General features: G+C 40.1%; 1 long non-coding RNA gene across 2 annotated transcripts in view; it reads right to left on the reverse strand.

Annotated features, from left to right (window-relative positions):
* Positions 1 to 22,268, reverse strand: part of LOC121394097 — a 205,559-nt gene that overhangs the window by 93,952 nt on the left and 89,339 nt on the right. For both annotated transcript variants that reach the window (XR_005961505.1, XR_005961504.1), the window contains one exon: positions 14,520 to 14,647. This is a non-coding gene — a long non-coding RNA (uncharacterized LOC121394097). The remainder of the gene's footprint in view (positions 1 to 14,519; positions 14,648 to 22,268) is intronic.

Consider the following 22,268-nt stretch of genomic DNA (forward strand, 5'->3'; position numbering starts at 1 on the left):
AAATGTAGAGTAGGGCATACAAAATATGGAACACACATATAGCACATGGAATCAGAGTATGGCACACACAGATAGAGTAGGAAAGACAGAATATGGAACAAAGAGGTAGCATAGGGCAGGAAGTCTGTGGAACATAAAGTATAGCTCATGCAGGGAGAATAAGGCAGGCAGAGTATGACACAAGATGTGCTTGCCATTGTTTGGTTCTTGCAGAGTTTCCTCTATGCAATATGTGATGTTATATGCATATATATTATGTGAATTCTTCTGTATTTGTCTGCTAAAGTAAGTGATTGTGTTGTTGGCCTATTTAAAGATGTATGTTCTACTCCATCTGGGGTTCCCTTTATTGCTCAATAGAAATATTTCATATGCATCAATACCAATACTCAGACACTTGGCCATGTTGTTGGATGAAGGATAGGATGTGTGGCAGGCCCTGCTTTGGCTTTGTTATATATAACGAAATACTGTAAACTTTGTTTCATGTGATCCGATTTTGATGCCTTGGATGGAATGTGGTCATATCTCAAAGGAGCCTAAGGAGAGGGCCAAATGATAGGTTCAACAGAAGAAGGGAGAGGAGGCATATCTCTGTTTATGTCTATTGGGTTGGTTATAGTGCCATTGATGAGTAGCTTAGCTTGAACATGAGTGCATATTTTTCTGATACAATATGTGAAGGTGTCACCCAGCATTCTAATATGGAGTGCACTAAAGTAAAAGAGCCATAACATTTTATCAAATGCCTTCTCTATCTCAAGGCTCAAAGGGAAGTCTCTACTTTCATTGTTCCTAGCAAAAAATTTTGTAGCAGTTATTGCCATCCTAATTCACCGTGTTGACTGTCACTTGTGTGCAAAGCCAAGCGGTGCTACATTAAAGGAATTGTTCAGTGTAAAAATAAAAACTGGGTAAATAGATAGGCTGTGCAAAATAAAACATGTTTCTAATATAGTTAGCCAAAAATGTAATGTATAAAGGCTGGAGTGATTTGATGTATAACATGTCAGTCAGAACACTACTTCTTGCTTTTCAGCTCTCTTGGTTTACACTGACTGGTTACCCTGGCTACCAGGCAGTAACCAATCAGAAACTTGAGGGGGGGCCACATGGGTCATATCTGTTGCTTTTGAATCTGAGCTGAATGCTGAGGATCAATTGCATAACCTATCTATTTACACAGTTTTTATTTTCACACTGAACTGTTCCTTTAAAGGATTGGTTCACTTTTCTATTAAATTCTAACTTGTTATAGAATGGCTAACAGTAAGAATATTTTGCTATGGCGTTTTTTTTTTTTCCTTAATCCTTTTTAATAGTTTTTAAAATATTTGCCTTCTTCTAACATCTAGCTTTAAAATAGGGGTCACTGACCCCATCTAAAAAACAAATATAAGGCTACACATTTATAATTAATGCTTCTTTTTATTACCTTCTCCTTCTGTTCAGGCTCTATCCTATTCATATTCTCTTATTCAAATCAGTGCATGATCGCTATGGTAATTTGGATCCTAGCAACCAGATTTCTGAAATAGTAATCTGGAGAGCTGGTGAATAAAAAGCTTCATAACTCAAACATGAAAAACAAATAATAAAAAAATGAAAGCCAACTGAAAATTGTTTTAGAATCTCACCCTCTACGTTGTACTAAATATTAATGTAAAGTTAAAAAACCTTAAGTAAAAGTTGAAGTCTCTAGGCCAGTATCTTAGTAATAATTTTAAGGTTGACATGACATAGTGGGGTTTTTATTCGGTTTGGGGATTGATTAGTGTACTGCATACTTCCGCTAGGTCATTATTTATTCCACCTCTGGAACATTGGATTATATATATATGCGTTAATAGTTATATCATATGTGATTTCGGTATTTTATAATATTCTGCAGTGAAACAATCCGGGTGATTTATGAGTGGCCAGTTATTTTATTATGCTTGATATCTCTGCTGCTGTTATTGGTGTGTTAAGCATTTCCCTCTGTGTCTGGTCTATTTCTAATAGTTTGGTTTTTTGTAACATAAGATTGATAAAGTCTTCAGATGGTTCCTCAGTGGAGTATATTTTCCTAAAGTACTCTTCAAATGCTGTTAATCAATTTTGGGTTGTTACATGGTGTGATGATAACTGGTTGGTGTTGTGCAGTGAGTTTTTTTTTACTCTGAAATTAGGTACAGTAGAAACCCTATTTTATATTTTCAAGGAACCAGGAAAAATTATGTAAAATCCAGGAAAATATAAAATCAGGGACATGAGATAAATAAATGTATTCTTTATGTATACAAAGGTTATAAGCACTTTTACTCTGAAATACAATATTTACATTGTTATTGACTAGGGTAAGCATTACAGCATTAATGTTAGACTATGGAGAGTATATGCAAGACATCTCTGGCAGTCACATTCACAGTGATTTGTGCATGACTGTATGAGGTGCAGACTGATTGGAATTGACTATTTACAGGCAGAACCCTTTTATTTGACGAATAATAAAATTCATAGAGGAAAAAAACATTTTTGGGAACATAACATTTTTACGAAGAGGATTACAGTATGGTGGGTCATATTACAGAAAGCTCCCTTAAATGGAAAACTCAAGGTCCCGAGCATTTTCATTAATAGATCCTTTACTTGTACTACTCGATGTACCAGGGGGTTTTCAAAGATGCTATGCTTCAACCTACCTACCATCTATCTATCTGTATAAACAGGTACCTGAAAACTTGGGGTTTTTCTTATTTCCATAGTCAGATCAAAATGGCCGTCATATTAAATCTGTGCCACTTGACAGCACTGCCTATGACATGTAACTACACTGTAAACCTCTCAACATGTTTACCAGCAGTTCATATGTGGGCTCTCCATAGAGTGGGATTAGATTCTAACACTTCTGCACTCACAGTTTAACTGCCCCTCTTCTTATTTTAACTAGTGGTTTAGCCCAGCTTCCTTACTGGTCAAGCTCTCTTTCCTACTGTCCTGGTATTGACTGTGAAGCTCTATCCACCATATGTCTAAGGACACCTTACTGATTGGCTAAACACTTTCCCATCATGCACTGGTACCAGCTGTAGGAAAAACTGAATGTTGGCAAGAGAAGGCAGTGAAGGGAATAGGATTTTATCTCCCATCAGCAACACCCAATCAGTCTGCCAGCTCAACATAATGATGTTTTGCCAGGTAAGGACACAACGAAAATTTTCTTACCTCAAGGGGGTGGCTCTTAGCAAAAAGTTGATGGATTGGTGATGTGCCATTTAGTCTTAGGGTTTTGTGAGTCATTTTTAGTTAAATCCCCAATTTGTGGATTTGGACACTGGGAACAGCTTGTGTTGTAACAAAAGCCCATGGCTGTCCCACCAACCCAGATCTAAAAGCATCCATGTGCAGTGTTACCATACCTACTATGCCCCCTGACATTGCACTTGTACTAAATCATGTTTTAATGTATAAAATGTGTATAGTGATATCTCCAGTGAGACAAGCTGGAATCAGTAAGACTTTAGAGCAGGGCTTTCCAACCTGCATTGCAGTATTTCAACTACAAAGTGACAGTTAAAACCAGTAGTGACAGTTACAAGATTGTAAGATGCAGCTTTAGAACAGAGGTAATGACAGTACAGATGCTCTAGAGGCATATATTAGGGGAAATTGCATTGCATTTGTACTAAATCATGTTTAAATCATGTTTAATGTATTTAAAGTAACTTTTCGAATGTGGAGTCTGTAACACTTTAGAGCAGGACTTTCCAACCTGCAGATTGTAGCTGTATTTCAACTACAAAGTGACCGTTGGAAAAACTAGTGACAGTTACAAGATTATCAGATGCAGCTTTAGATGAGAGGTACGTGCAGCACAGCTACTATAGGAACACATATGATGGAAAATAATATGCATTTGAACTGAATCAGGTTTTAGTCATGTTAAAAGTGTGTAAAGTAACTTTTCCAGTAAGGCAATGTGGAGTTAGTAAGTGCAGCACAGAGATGCTAGCGACACATTTTAGGGGAAATAATGCATGTGTACTAAATCAGGTTTAAATCATTTAGACTGGAATGGTCAGTACCAGTTTGTTTAGGAGATGTTAGGTGCTTTTATACAATATATCATATGTTAGGGCTGCTATTAGTGATGATGGCCACCTAAGCAAATTAACTTTGTATTTATATTTGGGGAAAAATCGACTGCTTTGGAACATTGTGTTGATTGAACAACGTAGCCTACCTTAACCGCATTTAAAATTTCTCATTTTAACTCGTTTTGTTACATGGCACAGGTGGATTTGTGGTTTTACAGGGAAGAATAGCCCACTTTTAAGATAGAAAGGTAGTCTTGAGACCACAGTCCCCAGCATCCTACTGTCTCCCCATGTGGGGTCCCAGGGCCTAGAAAACAATCAGGCAGCAGTTTCTTGGGACTTCTCCACCTCTGTACTATTTTCCTTTTCCTACTTCCATTTCTTAAGTGTGGGTTTTAGTAATCTTTTTGATCTTTTTTTAAATATTTAATAAATTCATTCTCTCAACACCTATTAGCTCAAGCTTTTTTAACAACCAATTCAGATTCATTTTTTCATTGGCAATCTGAGATTCAATTAGCACTAGCCCTCACACTTAAATGTATTATTTTTAAATGTGTACAACCTAATGGTCATGAGTATTTGGTCCTACATAGGCAAGCAATTAATACACATTTCTCTACCTCAACACGCTATTAATTAAACATAAGCACTTTGATTTGTCAATTAACTTTATTTATTTAATCCTCAGTAATTAACAAATGAATCATATTTGAGATGTTATGTTTAGTTATTTCAACTTTTGATAACTGCACTAAGCACTTTGTCAGTAGGTAAAATACTGAGAATTGGTGAGGTGGTGGAGAGAGAGGGTTTATTTATTATTTTTCTTTAATAAATTAAATGTCAATTGGGTAATCGATACCGCCTCTTCCCAAAAAGTGAAATTCCACATATAATTAACAAGGATCCAGTATTCTCTCTTTTAATTCAATTCAATGTTTACTATTTGGATTGTGAGAGGAGGGCAGCCAGGGTATAGCATACACAGGCAGAGTAAGGCAGGCAGAATATGAAACCGACAGGCAGTGTAGGGCAGGCACAATATGGACCACACAGGCAACAATGGAAAAACAGAGTATGGCACATACAGGCAGAATAGAACAAGCAGAGTATGGCACACACAGACAGATCAGCATCGGCAGAGTATTGCACATACAGGCAAAACACTGCAGGTAGAGTATCTCACACACAGGTAAAGTAGGCCAAGCAGAATGTGGAACACAGGCAGAATAGGGCCGGAAGAATATAGAACACACAGGCAGCATAGGGCAAGCAGAGTATGGAACACACAAGCAGAGTATAGCACACAAAGGTAGGCTAGGGTAGCCTGAATATATAAAATACAGGGAGCAAAGGGAAGGAAGTGTATGGAACATACAGACAGAGTAGGGCAAGCAAAATATAGAGCACATGGACAGCATAGGGCATGCAGTGTATAGCACACACATGCAGTGTAGGGCAGGCAGAGTATAACACACACATGCAAAATTGGGCAGGCAGATTATGGCACACAAAGGTTTAATAGGGCAAGCAGAGTATTCCATATACAGGCAGAAAACGACAGGCGGAGTATGGCACATACAGGCAGAGCCGGGCAAACAGAATGTGGCACACACAGGACGAGTATTGCAAAGAAGGCAGAATAGGTAGATAGGTAGAGCATGGCAGAATAGAACAGACATAGTATAGCAAACACAGGCAACGTAGGGCAGGAAAATTAGGGCATACACATAGAGAGTAGGGCAGGCAGAATATGCAACACACAGGCAGCATAGGGCCCTTGCCCTACTATGTATGTGTGTGTGTGTGCCCTACTCTGTCAGTGTGTGACATATTTTGCCTGCCCTATTCTGCCTGTATATGCAATAATTTACGTGCCATAGTAAACCTGTTTGTGCCATACAATTTTGCCTGTGTGTGTGCGCTCCATACTCTGCCTGCCCTACACTGCATGTGTGTGCCATACACTAATTTTCCTGTGCTGCCTGTATTTTCCATATTCTGCCTACCCCAATCTACATAGGGCAAGCAGAGTATGGAACACACAGCCAGAATAAAATAGGCAAAGTATAGCAAAAACATACAGATTAGTGCAGGTAGAGTATTGCACATACAGGATGAATACGGCAGGCAGAGTATGGCACATACAGGGAGAACAGGGGAGGCACGGTATGGCACATATAGGGAGAACAGGGCAGGCAAAGTATATCACACACAGGTAGAGTAGGGCAGGCAGAATGTGGAATACACAAGCAGAGTATGGCACAAACAGGTAGATTGGGGTAGGCAGAATATGGAAAACACAGGCAGCATAGGGACGGTAGTGTATGAAACACACACACAGAGCAGAGAAGGCAGAATATGCAACACACGGACAGCATAGGGCAAGCAGTGTATAGCACAAACATACAGTGTAGGGCAGGCAGAGTAAGGCATACAGGTTTACTAGGGCAAGTAGATTATTATACATACAGGCAGAATAGGGCAGGCAAAGTATGGCACACAGTGACAGAGTATGGCACACACTGACAGAATAAGGCACACACAGGCATAGTAGGGCAAGCAGAGTATTTCACATACAGGCAGAGTAGGGCAAACAGAATTTGGCACACAAAGGAGGAGTATGGCAAAAAAAGGCAGAATAGAACAGGCAGAGTATGGCAGAATAGGGCAGGTAGAGTATAGAAAACACAAGCAGAATAGGGCAGGCAGGGTATGGCACACACAGGCAGCATAGGGCAGGCAGGGCAGGGCACACAGATAGAGTAGGAAAGTCCGAATATAAAATATACAGGCAGCAAAGGGCAGGCACAATATGGAACACACAGGCAACATAGGAAAAGCAGAGTATGGTACAGATGCAGCCACTTTGGTTTGTCTGTTTGACACAGAATAACTAAACACAGATATCCCATTTATCTCATTTAACACAGAAAACTGCGTCACAACATCCCATCTAATTAAAGCATTCACCATTGTTCACAATGGTGCTTTGGTATGCTAATGAAAAGGTTAAATGCATTAAATGAGTTAAGATGACTTTAGATAACGCAGTTTCTTCAATTAACCATGAGTCATGACGCATTTATCTCACAAATCCAAGTGGCTTCATCTGTATATACAGGCAAAATTGGGCAGGCAGAGTATGGCACACACAGGTTTAGTAGGGTAAGCACCCTATTAATTGCACATACAGGCAGTATAGAGCAGGCAGAGTATGTAACACACAGGCACAGCATGGCACACACAGGCTGCATGGGTTAGGCAGAGAATGGCACATAAAGGCAGAATAGAACAGGCAGAGTATGGCAAACACAGACAGATTAGCGCAGGCAGAGCATTGCACATACAGGCAGAATAGGGCAGGCAGAGTATGGCGCACACAGGTAGAGTATGGCAGATAGAATGTGGAAAATGCAAGCAGAATAGAGGCAAGCAGAGTATGACACAAACAGGCAGCTTCTGGCAAACAGAGTATGGAACACACAAGCAGAGTATGGCACAAACAGGTAGATTGGAGTAGGCAGAATATGGAAAACACAGGCAGCACTGGAAAGGTAGTGTATGGCACACGCATGCAGTGTAGGGCAGGCAGAGGATGGAGCGCACAGACACAGGCAAAATTGGGCAGGCAGAGTATGGCACAAACAGGTTTACTACAGCACTTAATTACTGCATATACAGGAAGAATAAGGCAGGACAAGTATGGCACACACTGACAGAGTAGGGCACACACTTATGCATAGTAGGGCAAGCAGAGTATTCCACATACAGGCAGAGTAGGGCAAATAGAATGTGGCACACACAGGAAGAGTATGGCAAATCAGGTAGAATATGACAGGCAGAGTAGGAAAGAATAGGGTAGGCAGAGTATAGAAAACACAGGTAGAATAGGGCAGGCAGGGTATGGCACATACAGGCAGTGTAGGGCAGGCAGAGTAGGGCACACAGATAGAGTACGGCAGGCAGAATATAAAACACACAGACAGCATAGGGCAGGTACAATATGGAACACACAAGCAACAAAGGGCAAGCATAGTATGGCACACACAGGCACAGTATGGCACACCAAGCCAGCATAGGGCAGGAAGAGTATGGCAAACGCAGACAGATAAGTGTAGGTAGAGTATTGCAAATACATGAAGAAAAGGCCAGGCAGTAGGGAAGGCAGAATGTGGAATACAGGCAGTGTAGGGCAGAAAGAAAATTGCACACAAATGTAGAGTAGGGCATACAAAATATGGAACACACATATAGCACATGGAGTCAGAGTATGGCACACACAGATAGAGTAGGAAAGACAGAATATGGAACAAAGAGGTAGCGTAGGGCAGGAAGTGTGTGGAACATAAAGTATAGCACATGCAGGGAGAATAAGGCAGGCAGAGTATGACACATGATGTGCTTGCAATTGTTTGGTTTTTGCAGAGTTTCCTCTATGCAATATGTGATGTTATATGCATATATATTATGTGAATTCTTCTGTATTTGTCTGCTAAAGTAAGTGATTGTGTTGTTGGCCTATTTAAAGCTTTATTTTCTACTCCATCTGGGGTTCCCTTTATTGCTCAATAGTAATATTTCATATGCATCAATACCAATACTCAGAGACTTGCCATATTGTTGGATGAAGGATAGGATGTGTGGCAGGCCCTGCTTCGGCTTTGTTATATATAACGAACTACTGTAAACTTTGTTTAATGTGATTCAATTTTGATGCATTGAAATGTGGTCATATCTCAAAGGAGCCTAAGGAGAGGGCCAAATGATAAGTTCAACAGAAGAAGGGAGAGGAGGCATACCTCTGTTTATGTCTATTGGGTTGGTTATGGTGCCATTGTTGAGTAGCTTAGCTTGAACATGAGTGTATATTTTTCCGATACAATATGTGAAGGTGTCACCCAGCATTCTAATATGGAGTGCACTAAAGTAAAAGAGCCATAACATTTTATCAAATGCCTTCTCTGTCTCAAGGCTCAAAGGGAAGTCTATACTTTCCTTGTCCCTAGTAAAAAATATTGTAGCATTTATTGCCATCCTAATTCACAGTGTCGACTGTCACTTGCATGCAAAGCCAAGCGGTGCTTTATTAAAGGAGTGCTTCATTGTTCTATTAAATTCTAACATGTTATAGAATGGTTAATTCTAAGGATATTTTGCTTTGGTGTTTTTTTTCCTTTTTAATAGTTTTTCAAATATTTGCCTTCTACCTTCTAGCTTTAAAATAGGGGTCACTGGCCACATCTAAAAAAAAAACAAATATAAGGCTACACATTAATAATTAATGCTTCTTTTTATTACTTCTCATTCTGTTCAGGCTCTATCCTATTTATATTCCAGTCTCTGATTCAAATCAGTGCATGATTGCTATGGTAATTTGGATCCTAGCAACCAGATTGCTGAAATTGCAAACTGGAGAGCTGGTGAATAAAAAGCTTAATAACTCAAAAATAAAAATCAAGTAATAATTTGATAAAATGAAAGCCAACTGCAAATTGTTTTAGAATCTCACTCTCTACATCGTACTAAATAATGTATGAATGTAAAGAACCTTGAACAAAAGTTGAAGTCGCTAGGCCAGTATCTTAGTAATTAGTTTAAGGTTGACATGACGTAGTATGTCATGCAGAGTATGGCCCAAACAGGTAGATTGGGGTAGGCAAAATATGGAAAACATCGGCAGCACGGGGAAAAAAGTGTATGGAACATACAAACAGAGTAGAGCAGGAAGAATATGGCACACACAGGCAAAATTGGACAGGCAGACTATGGCACGCACAGGTTTACTAGGGCAAATAGATTATTGCACATACAGGTAGAATACTGCAGGTAGAGTATGGCACACACTAACAGAGTAGGGCACACACACACATGCATAGTAGGGCAAGCAGAGTATTCCACATACAGATAGAGTATGGCAAACAGAATGTGGCACACACAGGAAGAGTATGGAAAAACAGGCCGAAAAGGACAGGAAACGTATGGCAGAATAGGGCAGGTAGAGAATAGCAAACATAGGTAGAATAGGGCAGACAGAGTAGGACACACACAGGTTTAGTAGGGCAAGCAGATAATTGTACAAACAGGCAGAAGAGGGCAGGTAGAGTATATCACACACAGGCAGAATAGGGTAGGCAACATATGGCACACAATGACAAAGTAAGGCACACAGGCATATTAGGGCAAGCAGAGTATTCCACATACAGGCAGAATAGGACAGGCAGAGTATGGCACACACAAGCAGAGTAGGGCAGTCAGAGAAGGGCAGACACAGGCAGAATAGAACAGGGAGAGTACGGCACACATACGAAGAATAGGGCAGGCAGAGTCTGTAGAGCAGACAGAAAATGGCACACACATATAGAGTAGGGCAGAAAGAAAATAAAATACACAGATAAAACATAGAATCAGAATATGGCACACACAGGTAGAGTAGGGAAGGAGGAATATGGAATCTACAGGCAGCGTAGGGCAGGTAGTATATCGTACACAGAGGCCAATTAGTACAGGCAGAGTATTGCACATACAGGCAGAATAGTGCAGGTAGAGTATGGCACATGTGATGGGCTTGCAATTGTTTGGTTTCCTGTAGAATTTCCTTAACGCAATATGTGATGTTATATGTATATATATCATGTGAATTCTTCTGTATTTGTCTGTTAAAGTGATTGTGTTGTTGGCCAATTTAAAGCTGTATTTTCTACCCCATCTGGGTTTCCCTTTATTACGCAATGGTAATATTTCATATGCATCAATGTTAATGTAATACCCAGCAACTTGTCCATATTGTTGGATAGGATGTGTGGCAAGCCCTCGGCTTTGTTATATATAACAAAATTCTGTTAGCTTTGTTTCATGTGATTCAATTTTGATGCCTTGGAATGCTGTCATATCTCAAAGGAGCCTAAGGAGAGGCCTAATTTTAGGTTAAACAAAAGAAGGGAAAGGAGGCATACTACTGCTTATGCCTATATGGTTGGTTAGGGTGTCATGTATATTTTTATGGTGCAATATATGAAGGTGTCACCCTGCATTCTAACATGGAGAACACTTAAGTAAAAGAGCCATAACATTTTATCAAATGCCTTCTCTGTGTCAAGGCTCTAAAGGGAAGTCTCTACTTTCCTTGTCCCTAGCATTATTGTAGCCGCTATTGCCATCCTATAGCACTGTGTTGACTGTCGATTGCATACAAAGCCTAGCTGGTGCTTTAAGGAACTGTTCAGTGTAAAAACAAAAACTGGCTAAATATATAAACAATGCAAAATAAAAAAATGTTTCTGTAGTTAGTTAGACAAAAATATAATGTATAAAGGCTGGAGTAACTGGATGTCTAACATAATAGCCAGAACACTACTTCCTGCTTTTCAGCTCTCTAACTCTGAGTCAGTCAGCAACTTTAAGGGGGGGGGCACATGGGACATAACTGTTCAGTGAGTTTGCAATTGATCCTCAGCATTCAGCTCAGATTCAAAAGCAACAATTATGACCCATGTGGCCCTCCTTCAAGTCACTCATTGGTTATTGCCTGGTAACCAATCAGTGGAAACCAAAGAAGCTAAAAAGCAGGAAATAGTGTTCTGGCTATTATGTTAGACATCCAGTCACTCCAGCCTTTATGCATTACATTTTTAGCTAACTAACTATATCAGAAACATTTTTTATTTTGCATGGGCTATCTATTTACCCAGTTATTATTTTCATACTGAACAATTCCTTTAAAGGGGTGGTTCACTATTCTGTTAACTTTAATCTTGTTATAGAATGACTAATTCTAAGAATATTTTGCTTTTGCCTTTGTTTTTTCCTTTTTTATAGTTTTTAAAATATTTGCCTTCTTATAACTCCCAGCTTTCAAATAGGGACACTGACCCCATCTAAAAAAATGTTCTGTAAGGCTACACTTTTATAGTTAATGCTACTTTTTATTACTTATCTCAAAAATAAAAAATTAAAGCCAACTGCAAATTGTTTTAGAATGTCACTCTCTATATCATACTAAATATACATTTTAAAGGTGAAAAACATTAAACAATTATTACTTCACCTCTGGAACATTGCATTATATATATGCTTTGATAATTGTATCATATGTGGGTTCAGTATTTTATAATATTACACTATATAACAATCTGGGTGATTTATGTGTGGCCAGTTATTTTATTATGCTTGATATCTCTGCTGCTGTTATGGTGAGTTAAGCATCTCCCTCTGGGGCAAATTCACTAAGATGCGAAGTTGCGCCAGGCACAACTTCGCCGCACTTCGCCAGGCGTAGTTTCGCCAGGGCTCCGCAAATTCACTAAAATCCAAAGTTGCGCACAGGGGTAGCGTAAGGTTGCGAAGTTGCGCTAGCGTTGATTCGCTATATAAAGCGAAGTTACGCTAGCAAAGGCTAATTTGCATACGGCGCGAAAATTCAAATTTCAATGGAGGAACACGTATCTGCACTACAAATGCCTAGAAAACCTTCAAATCAGCAAATAAAATTTTTATTTTGCCCTACACATGTGCCCACTGTCTAGGTAAGTTGCCATGAGTCAGGAAATGTAGGGGGGAGGAAGGGGAGCCCCAAAAAATATTCGATCTTTTTCAGCCTATCAGCCATCATGTAGAAAACACGCCAGCGTTTTTTTGGGACTTAGAAAAAAAATTGATTTTTTAAACAATCCCTATCTACTCTATCTACTGGCGAAGGAAGTCTAGCGTAAAAGGTAGCGTTCAGTACACTGCGCAGGTTAGTGAATTTGCGTAGTTTCGTCGCTAGCGAAGATTCGCCTGGCGTAAGGTTGCGAAGTAACACTAGCGAAACTACGCCAGCGTTCGTTAGTGAATTTGCGCAGTAACGAAAATGCCAAACGCTAGCGAATTAACGCTAGCGTTCGGCGCTTCGCGGCTTAGTGAATTTGCCCCTCTGTGTCTGGTCTATTTCTAATAGTTTGGCTTTTTGTAACATAAGATTGATAAAGTCTTCAGATGGTTCCTCAGTGGAGTATATTTTCCTAAAGTACTCTTCAAATGCTGTCAATCAATTTTGGGTTGTTACATGGTGTGATGATAACTGGTTGGTGTTGGGCAGTGAGAGATTTTTACTCTGAAATTAGGTACAGTAGAAACCCCACTTTACATTTTCAAGGGACCAGGGAAAAATATGTAAATGTAAAATCAGTGAAATGAGCATAATAAATGTATCCTTTAAGTATACGAAGGTTATAAGCACAGGTCTCTTTTACTCTGAAATACAATATTTACTTTGTTATTGACTAGGGTTAAGCATTGCAGCATTAATACTTATTTAAAGATATGGAAACCATGGGTGAAATTATATAAAGATCAGTACTAATAAGATATTAACTATAAAAAACTATTATACACTCTAAGATAATTGTTTAAAGGTGAAGTAATGGTGAGGAAATGATATTAGAGAGTAGGACAGAATTTGAAAAGATAATTAATCTAATGCACTAATGCAATATACCGTACAGTACACATACTAACAGTACACATACTGAAATATATTGAAGCTGAATTGCTAGTAGCCATGCTAGAGAGACACCAACCCAGACCTACAGACACCCATGTGCATTTTGACAACTCCTAGTATACCTCCCTGATATTGCACTTGTAATAAATCAAGTTATAAAGTGTGCGTAATAACATGTCCAGTGAGGCAAGCTGGAATCAGTAACACTTTACATCAGGGCTTTCCAACCTGCAGACTGGAAACACTAATGACAGTTACAAGATTATCAGATGCAGCTTTAGATCAGCTTTAAGTGTTGCACAGATGAACTAGGGACATATATTAGGCGAAATGGCATTGCATTTGTACAAAATCATATTTTAAGTATGTATAGTACATTTTTCACAAGGCAAGCTGGAATGAATAACTAGGAAACCAGCCAAAACGTTGCTCGTTCCAAAATCAAGTTTGGGGAGGGGGTTTCCATAAGTTTCTGAGTGAGGCCAAGTAAAAATGTCCTGATTTGGGCTATTCAGAGCATATATGTTGGCTACCATGTCTTTTTTTTGTCTGATATCTGATTTACACAATATTAGTGACTTATATATATCAGGTTACTGTTATTAATAAGATATGTCATATTTATGACTGTATGTTCTATTTTAAAAAAAAAAATTTCAATAAAAAATATTGAAACCCAATTTGTTTGGCAGAGATGTGCAAATAAAACTGGCTGCTCCCCTTTGTTTGGCTTTATATAGTGCTGATAGGAATTCATGTATCCATGCCGCTTTAAGTACACTGGTATCTCCTAATTTCCAGAGGGTCTTTAAAATAATATTCTATTGGGTTTTAGTTTCTTGAGATTTGTTAATATCTTTTTCTTTTGATTGGTGAGGTCAACCAACCTACATTCAAAACTATCTGTCTCATATGTTGTTTGAACATGTGTAGCGTGTTGGTTGTGATGTTACCTGTATTCATCTAACTGTTCTGTCATGAAGTCTTAGCTGTGCATTATTAGGTATGCCCTGGCTCCATCCACCCGGTAATGTTCTAGCCTCTTCGACCTTCCAAAACTTTTGTTGGCCAGGCTTGTGTACTAGAGACAGTAGAATTAAGAGAGAGAGATTGACATTATAACTTAAATAACAATCATCTAATTACATATTTACAATACCAATATTTGCTCCTGTTTTTCAGTATCTTAACATTTCAGGACAGCTCATTCCTGTTCTATTGGGTAATGAGAGTTTTCTACTCTGAAATTAGCTACAGCAGAACCCCTATTTTTCGGAGGGACCAGAAAAACTTTAGCTATAATTGGGGAAAATAAAAATTTGGGGAAAGCAACATATTCCTTAAAGGGGTTGTTCACCTTTACATGCACTGATTTGAATAAGAGACTTAAATATGAATAGCAGAGCACCTGAATAGAAGGTTGAGCAATAAAAAATAGCAATAAGAATAAATATATAGCTTTATATAGAGCATTTTTGGTGAGGACACTGACCTCCATTTGAAAGCCGAAAAGAGTCAGAAGAAGGCAAATAATTGAAAACTATAAAAAGATAATAACAACCAATTTAAAAGTTGCTTAAAATTGGCCGTTCTATAACATACTAAAATTTGACTTAGATAAACCACCCCTTCAAGTACTCAAAAGATTTAAGCACAGAAGTCTGTTTTACTTTAACTTATTCTATTTACCACAAAAAAAATAATTAACATCCAGGAAAATATAAAATCAGGGAAATGTTACTTTGTTAATAACAAGGGTTAAGCATTGCACCATAATTTTACACTATGGGGGGCATGTGCAAGGCCTCTCTGGCAGTCACATACTCAAACTACAGCAATAAGTGACTTGTGTATGACTAATTAGAATTGACTATTTACAGGCACAACTTACTTCTCCAAGATCTATTATCTAGATTATCTATTTTTTCTCAAAGTTAATTTAGTAATTAAGTCTATAGCTGATCTCGTTTTCTGTTGTGTTAATTTGGTAATCTACATTAATTATCCTCTACTCTCCAGTATTCAGTCCCTGAGTATTAGATTAAATTCTAAAAGGTGTTGTGATTACGGTTTGCTGTAGCACATCAAATTTAGCGTAGTAGATTATTAAAAGTCTAATTAAATAAATCTATTGTGCATTTTGAAGCGTATGATTAATGTAGTTTGAGTCTTGTGGAGGTGGTGTGATTTCTGAGTGCTGTGTAGCCTCTTTAGCTGTCCCTATTTTTCCAATTTTGTGAATAAGGTCTTTTCCAGACACAGTATGGAGGTGGGGCTAGAACCAACAGTGTTGGAGGTACAGTATAAGCAGAGTCTATAGTTACGAGAAACAAGATGCCCAAGAATACATTATAAATGTCTCACCAAATAGTAAATATGGTCTGAGTGCCCCAGCCCCCCAGCTTTAGGGAGCAGGTATGAAGAAGCAGGGCCAACCGGCACTCAGACAGATCCACACGACCAGAGAAAATTAGTAAATCCATGACTAAGTGCCCCAAGTGGGTGCGAAATGCATAGGGCGGATGGAGATGCAAATATACACTTTTTAAATTTGTCCAAATAAAATATATATTTTTTAACTAATTTTCACTGGTCCTGTGGATCCATTTGAGTGCGGTTGGCCCTGCTTCTTCTTCCAAAGCAGAGCCTAACCTGCAGGCACCTAATCCAAAATGCCACAGAAGAAAATACCTTAGCATTGTGTGCTTGGTTCAACTTTATTACATCTCAAACACAATTACACCTTCCAATAATTCTACTTCTAGACAGCAACACCTTAGCATTCATTAATCCTTCTCTCCAACAGTATACATTTAAGTAGTTCATACACAACATTCACTCCATCATCCACATTGATTCTAATTACTCCTTTATAAAACCCACACGCTACAACTGACCCTTCTGTATATGAATATGATAGGATCCTTAGATTGTAAGCTCCCCCCATGGGGAAAGGTATGATGTAAATGATGTAAACTCTCTGGAAACCAATGCATAAAGTGTGCGTTTGAGCCAAAGAAATAACGTATATCTGACTTTACTGTAAGTGAACGTGAAAGGAAGATTAAATTGTAAGCTCCGTTGGGGCAGAAACTGGTTTAAATGACATCTAATTTGTGTAATGAAATGTGTAAAATGTGATGATGCAATAGAAATAAAAAGAGGAAGCCAGAAGTTATACTATCTACTACTATTCAATCCAGCAGAGCCAGTTGGATTTAATATGGAGAAGAAGACATGGAAAAATAAAAGAAGGTACATCTGAAAAAGGGAAGGTAGGATTTTTTAAATGATTAAATACCTTGCAAGCTACAAATCCTCACACTCACAAGCCAGAAGCTAAGCTCTTCGCTACTGTCCCGTCTCCCAACATGTAATGAGTTAACCACCTTAGAATTCTGTGCTTCTTCACTAGTATGCAATTCAGTAGTTAAAACACCAGATTCACTAAATCATGCACCTTGGTTCCAATCACTCCGTTATGCAACCTAAACCTACAACTGACCCTTCGGTCTATGAATGTGATACTATCCTTAGATTGTAAACTCCCCCCCGTGGGCCAGGGACTGATGTGAATGATGTATAATCTGTGCAATGCAATGAGTTGTTTTAATGATTATGTACCTTGTAAGGTAAAAACCCTTCCACACTCAAAAGCCAGAAGCTAAGCTCTTCGCTACTGTCCCGTCTGGTAGTGCACGCTCGACTGTAATGTGGGGAAGAAGTCATACCTCATTACGGAAGACAGACAGTAGTGCCTGTTCACTCGGAGCATGAAGGATGAGGGGTATCACTGCTCTATTGAGAGGTAAAGCCAGGCTTTATCAATCAGGGTGTCCCTCCCAACATGCAATGAGTTAAACACCTTAGCATTCTGTGCTTCTTCACTAGTATGCAATTCAGTAGTTCAAACACCAGATTCACTAAATCATGCACCTTGGTTCCAATCACTCCGTTATGCAACCTAAACCTACAACTGACCCTTCTGTCTATGAATGTGATACTATCCTTAGATTGTAAGCTCCCCCCGTGGGCCAGGGACTGATGTGAATGACGTATAATCTGTGCAATGCAATGAGTTGTTTTAATGATTATGTACCTTGTAAGGTAAAAACCCTTCCACACTCACAAGCCAGAAGCTAAGCTCTTCGCTACAGTCCCGTCTGGTAGTGCACGCTCGACTGTAATGTGGGGAAGAAGGCATACCTCATTACGGAAGACAGACAGTAGTGCCTGTTCACTCGGAGCATGAAGGATGAGGGGTATCACTGCTCTATTGAGGGGTAAAGCCAGGCTTTATCAATCAGGGTGTCCCTCCCAACATGCAATGAGTTAAACACCTTAGCATTCTGTGCTTCTTCACTAGTATGCAATTCAGTAGTTCAAACACCAGATTCACTAAATCATGCACCTTGGTTCCAATCACTCCGTTATGCAACCTAAACCTACAACTGACCCTTCTGTCTATGAATGTGATACTATCCTTAGATTGTAAGCTCCCCCAGTGGGCCAGGGATTGATGTGAATGATGTATAATCTGTGCAATGCAATGAGTTGTTTTAATGATTATGTACCTTGTAAGGTAAAAACCCTTCCACACTCACAAGCCAGAAGCTAAGCTCTTCGCTACTGTCCCGTCTGGTAGTGCACGCTCGACTGTAATGTGGGGAAGAAGGCATACCTCATTACGGAAGACAGACAGTAGTGCCTGTTCACTCGGAGCATGAAGGATGAGGGGTATCACTGCTCTATTGAGGGGTAAAGCCAGGCTTTATCAATCAGGGCGTCCCTCCTAACATGCAATGAGTTAAACACCTTAGCATTCTGTGCTTCTTCACTAGTATGCAATTCAGTAGTTCAAACACCAGATTCACTAAATCATGCACCTTGGTTCCAATCACTCCGTTATGCAACCTAAACCTACAACTGACCCTTCTGTCTATGAATGTGATACTATCCTTAGATTGTAAGCTCCCCCCGTGGGCCAGGGACTGATGTGAATGATGTATAATCTGTGCAATGCAATGAGTTGTTTTAATGATTATGTACCTTGTAAGGTAAAAACCCTTCCACACTCACAAGCCAGAAGCTAAGCTCTTCGCTACTGTCCCGTCTGGTAGTGCACGCTCGACTGTAATGTGGGGAAGAAGGCATACCTCATTACGGAAGACAGACAGAAGTGCCTGTTCACTCGGAGCATGAAGGATGAGGGGTATCACTGCTCTATTGAGGGGTAAAGCCAGGCTTTATCAATCAGGGTGTCCCTCCCAACATGCAATGAGTTAAACACCTTAGCATTCTGTGCTTCTTCACTAGTATGCAATTCAGTAGTTCAAACACCAGATTCACTAAATCATGCACCTTGGTTCCAATCACTCCGTTATGCAACCTAAACCTACAACTGACCCTTCTGTCTATGAATGTGATACTATCCTTAGATTGTAAGCTCCCCCAGTGGGCCAGGGATTGATGTGAATGATGTATAATCTGTGCAATGCAATGAGTTGTTTTAATGATTATGTACCTTGTAAGGTAAAAACCCTTCCACACTCACATGCCAGAAGCTAAGCTCTTCGCTACTGTCCCGTCTGGTAGTGCACGCTCGACTGTAATGTGGGGAAGAAGGCATACCTCATTACGGAAGACAGACAGTAGTGCCTGTTCACTCGGAGCATGAAGGATGAGGGGTATCACTGCTCTATTGAGGGGTAAAGCCAGGCTTTATCAATCAGGGTGTCCCTCCTAACATGCAATGAGTTAAACACCTTAGCATTCTGTGCTTCTTCACTAGTATGCAATTCAGTAGTTCAAACACCAGATTCACTAAATCATGCACCTTGGTTCCAATCACTCCGTTATGCAACCTAAACCTGCAACTGACCCTTCTGTCTATGAATGTGATACTATCCTTAGATTGTAAGCTCCCCCCGTGGGCCAGGGACTGATGTGAATGATGTATACTCTGTGCAATGCAATGAGTTGTTTTAATGATTATGTACCTTGTAAGGTAAAAACCCTTCCACACTCACAAGCCAGAAGCTAAGCTCTTCGCTACTGTCCCGTCTGGTAGTGCACGCTCGACTGTAATGTGGGGAAGAAGGCATACCTCATTACGGAAGACAGACAGTAGTGCCTGTTCACTCGGAGCATGAAGGATGAGGGGTATCACTGCTCTATTGAGGGGTAATGCCAGGCTTTATCAATCAGGGTGCCCCTCCCAACATGCAATGAGTTAAACACCTTAGCATTCTGTGCTTCTTCACTAGTATGCAATTCAGTAGTTCAAACACCAGATTCACTAAATCATGCACCTTGGTTCCAATCACTCCGTTATGCAACCTAAACCTACAACTGACCCTTCTGTCTATGAATGTGATACTATCCTTAGATTGTAAGCTCCCCCAGTGGGCCAGGGATTGATGTGAATGATGTATAATCTGTGCAATGCAATGAGTTGTTTTAATGATTATGTACCTTGTAAGGTAAAACCCTTCCACACTCACAAGCCAGAAGCTAAGCTCTTCGCTACTGTCCCGTCTGGTAGTGCACGCTCGACTGTAATGTGGGGAAGAAGGCATACCTCATTACGGAAGACAGACAGTAGTGCCTGTTCACTCGGAGCATGAAGGATGAGGGGTATCACTGCTCTATTGAGGGGTAAAGCCAGGCTTTATCAATCAGGGTGTCCCTCCCTAACATGCAATGAGTTAAACACCTTAGCATTCTGTGCTTCTTCACTAGTATGCAATTCAGTAGTTCAAACACCAGATTCACTAAATCATGCACCTTGGTTCCAATCACTCCGTTATGCAACCTAAACCTACAACTGACCCTTCTGTCTATGAATGTGATACTATCCTTAGATTGTAAGCTCCCCCGTGGGCCAGGGACTGATGTGAATGATGTATAATCTGTGCAATGCAATGAGTTGTTTTAATGATTATGTACCTTGTAAGGTAAAAACCCTTCCACACTCACAAGCCAGAAGCTAAGCTCTTCGCTACTGTCCCGTCTGGTAGTGCACGCTCGACTGTAATGTGGGGAAGAAGGCATACCTCATTACGGAAGACAGACAGAAGTGCCTGTTCACTCGGAGCATGAAGGATGAGGGGTATCACTGCTCTATTGAGGGGTAAAGCCAGGCTTTATCAATCAGGGTGTCCCTCCCAACATGCAATGAGTTAAACACCTTAGCATTCTGTGCTTCTTCACTAGTATGCAATTCAGTAGTTCAAACACCAGATTCACTAAATCATGCACCTTGGTTCCAATCACTCCGTTATGCAACCTAAACCTACAACTGACCCTTCTGTCTATGAATGTGATACTATCCTTAGATTGTAAGCTCCCCCAGTGGGCCAGGGATTGATGTGAATGATGTATAATCTGTGCAATGCAATGAGTTGTTTTAATGATTATGTACCTTGTAAGGTAAAAACCCTTCCACACTCACAAGCCAGAAGCTAAGCTCTTCGCTACTGTCCCGTCTGGTAGTGCACGCTCGACTGTAATGTGGGGAAGAAGGCATACCTGCATTACGGAAGACAGACAGTAGTGCCTGTTCACTCGGAGCATGAAGGATGAGGGTATCACTGCTCTATTGAGGGGTAAAGCCAGGCTTTATCAATCAGGGTGTCCCTCCAACATGCAATGAGTTAAACACCTTAGCATTCTGTGCTTCTTCACTAGTATGGCAATTCAGTAGTTCAAACACCAGATTCACTAAATCATGCACCTTGGTTCCAATCACTCCGTTATGCAACCTAAACCTACAACTGACCCTTCTGTCTATGAATGTGATACTATCCTTAGATTGTAAGCTCCCCCCAGTGGGCCAGGGATTGATGTGAATGATGTATAATCTGTGCAATGCAATGAGTTGTTTTAATGATTATGTACCTTGTAAGGTAAAAACCCTTCCACACTCACAAGCCAGAAGCTAAGCTCTTCGCTACATGTCCCGTCTGGTAGTGCACGCTCGACTGTAATGTGGGGAAGAAGGCATACCTCATTACGGAAGACAGACAGTAGTGCCTGTTCACTCGGAGCATGAAGGATGAGGGGTATCACTGCTCTATTGAGGGGTAAAGCCAGGCTTTATCAATCAGGGTGTCCCTCCCAACATGCAATGAGTTAAACACCTTAGCATTCTGTGCTTCTTCACTAGTATGCAATTCAGTAGTTCAAACACCAGATTCACTAAATCATGCACCTTGGTTCCAATCACTCCGTTATGCAACCTAAACCTACAACTGACCCTTCTGTCTATGAATGTGATACTATCCTTAGATTGTAAGCTCCCCCCGTGGGCCAGGGATTGATGTGAATGATGTATAATCTGTGCAATGCAATGAGTTGTTTTAATGATTATGTACCTTGTAAGGTAAAAACCCTTCCACACTCACAAGCCAGAAGCTAAGCTCTTCGCTACTGTCCCGTCTGGTAGTGCACGCTCGACTGTAATGTGGGGAAGAAGGCATACCTCATTACGGAAGACAGACAGTAGTGCCTGTTCCATCCGGAGCATGAAGGATGAGGGGTATCACTGCTCTATTGAGGGGTAAAGCCAGGCTTTATCAATCAGGGTGTCCCTCCCAACATGCAATGAGTTAAACACCTTAGCATTCTGTGCTTCTTCACTAGTATGCAAATTCAGTAGTTCAAACACCAGATTCACTAAATCATGCACCTTGGTTCCAATC

The sequence above is a fragment of the Xenopus laevis genome, chromosome 1L (genome assembly GCF_017654675.1).
Source record: "Xenopus laevis strain J_2021 chromosome 1L, Xenopus_laevis_v10.1, whole genome shotgun sequence".
NCBI classification, from domain to species: Eukaryota; Metazoa; Chordata; class Amphibia; order Anura; family Pipidae; genus Xenopus; species Xenopus laevis.